General features: G+C 38.7%; 1 pseudogene; it reads left to right on the top strand.

Moving 5' to 3' along the window:
- The first annotated feature begins 328 nt into the window (after positions 1 to 328).
- LOC119237559 (ubiquitin-40S ribosomal protein S27a-like) lies at positions 329 to 778 on the top strand (annotated as a pseudogene).
- The last annotated feature ends 1,366 nt before the right edge of the window (positions 779 to 2,144 follow it).

Below are 2,144 nucleotides of genomic sequence, written 5' to 3'. Positions count from 1 at the left end.
TGCCCATCACTCCCCTCCTGACCTCCTCTGCTTCCCAAAAGCAGAGGAAAAAATGGACCTGAAAAGAGGTTGCCAGCAGACTCTCAACAACCTTGGATTTCAAGCCTAATTCACTGGATGATTTTAATTAGGAACAAATGTGATCATATTTTAGAAAAATAACTAATGCAGAGTAGGGGACATTGGAGGGAGAAAGCCTGGCATCATGAAAATGAGGAACAAATAATATTGAGGAATAGCCACTCTTGTGATTATTATTTTCTTTTCAAAACTGGTCATCTGGGCTCTTCCCTTCTGATTGGCCATCTGCGGTAGAAACAGTTCCAAGATGCAGATTTTCATGAAAACATTTCCTGGGAAGATTGTCACTTTCGAGGTTGAACCCTCAGGTACAATAGAAAATGTAAAGGCCAAGATCCAGGATAAGGGAGGATTCCTCCTGATCAGCGAAGACTGGTCTGTGCTGGCAAGCAACTGGAAGATGGATGAACTTTCTCTGACTACTACACCAAGAGGAGTCCACTCTTCATCTTCACACTGTGTGGTGGTGCTAAGGAAAGGAAGAATCTTATACCACTCCCAAGAAAAATAAACGTAAGAGAAAGAAGAGCAAGCTGGCTATGCTGGATGAGAATGGTAAAGTCAGTCACCTTTCTCAGAAGTGCCATTGGATGGATGTGATGCTAGAGTTTTTATGACCATTCATTTTGACAGACATTATTGTGGAAAATGTTGCCTGACCTGTTGTTTCAACAAAACAGAAGACAAACAATTGTGAATGGGTTGATAAAAGATACCAGCATTTAAAAAAAAAACAAAACTGGTCATCTGGCAATAATGCTGGGGGGCCAGGGCCCCAGGGGAAGGGTAGATGTAACCCCACATGACGCATGACACATGAGGTCTTTCTGTGGATCCTGGGTTACCTGGGTTGAGGACTGATGTTTTAGGATAAACAGATGAGGGAACTTGATGTGAGGAATGTGGTTGAAGAGATGGTTTGTGAGTCTCAGAATGGATAGGCAAGGTCAAGAAGCCAAGAGGCAGAACTGATGGTACAAAAGAATCAAGATAATCAATAAATAATGGGTCTGAGAAGGATCAAGGAGGTGAAACATTAAAATGTTCCATCTTACTCCTCATTGAAATTCTGGCTGAAAGGCTTGGTATAGAATTCATGGATGTTAATCACTCAAATGAGGTTTTAGGATTATCTGTGGATTTCAAGGATAATTGAACTGAATATGCAATAAAATTCAATCCTGCTTAACTTATGGGAACTCATTATCTGATTTCCAAGTGTAAAGTAAGAATGGACAAACCTATCAGTTCAACATAAATATTAATATGGGTGCTTGGGGACAGGGATAGAAAAGTGAAGCAAGAGTCATGGTCCTAAATTTGTTCAGAATGCTACTTATTGTGGCCAGAAACCAAATCACATAGGCTGTGTGAGGGTTCTCAATATCGATTTTTTAAAAATCAATAAATTATCAATCTTTTGTTTCATCTATTTGCTTATTTTTCCTTGCTTATAATAATTTAATTTTTCCATTTTCTTTCTGTAATTGAACAACTAATTACTCATCTTCTTTTTCACTATTGGAAATATTTTCATATATATGAAAAATAAATAGCCAAGTAAGTGGAAAAGGCCATTAGGAACAAGATCTAGAACCTACCAAGGAGGGTTTTGCTAATCTGCTATATTCTTTCACTTGTACCTAAATACAATGGATACACATTATCACTTCAGCAAAACTGCATTTATTACCTTGAAAAAAGTCCAGAAAAATATATCAAGGCTTAGAAAACTATAAATCAATACATGAACCAACAAAAAATTGCCACATACTACTATATCCATTGTCTGTTGCCATATCAATGCTATATAACAACCACAAATCCCCTTTGGGATGCAAAAAAAAAGTAGTGCCCACCTATTGGTAATTCTGCTAATCTTGCTGGGATAATTCAAGGGTCTGTAAGTTGGGTGGGGGGCTCTGCTTTAGTCAGAGCTTTATTGAATTGGCTTCACTGGGGCAGTTCTATTTCACTGTCCTGGAGTCAGCAGGCTAGCCAGGCATGCCCTTCCCATGCATTGGCAGAAGTTCAATTGTAGAAACATTTTTCCAAACTCAGCC

The sequence above is a fragment of the Talpa occidentalis genome, unplaced genomic scaffold (assembly GCF_014898055.3).
Source record: "Talpa occidentalis isolate TD23 unplaced genomic scaffold, MPIMG_talOcc4v2.1 talOcc4.10, whole genome shotgun sequence".
NCBI classification, from domain to species: Eukaryota; Metazoa; Chordata; class Mammalia; order Eulipotyphla; family Talpidae; genus Talpa; species Talpa occidentalis.
Note: the sequence above shows the minus strand (reverse complement) of the source record. Positions and strands in the feature narration are given on the sequence as shown.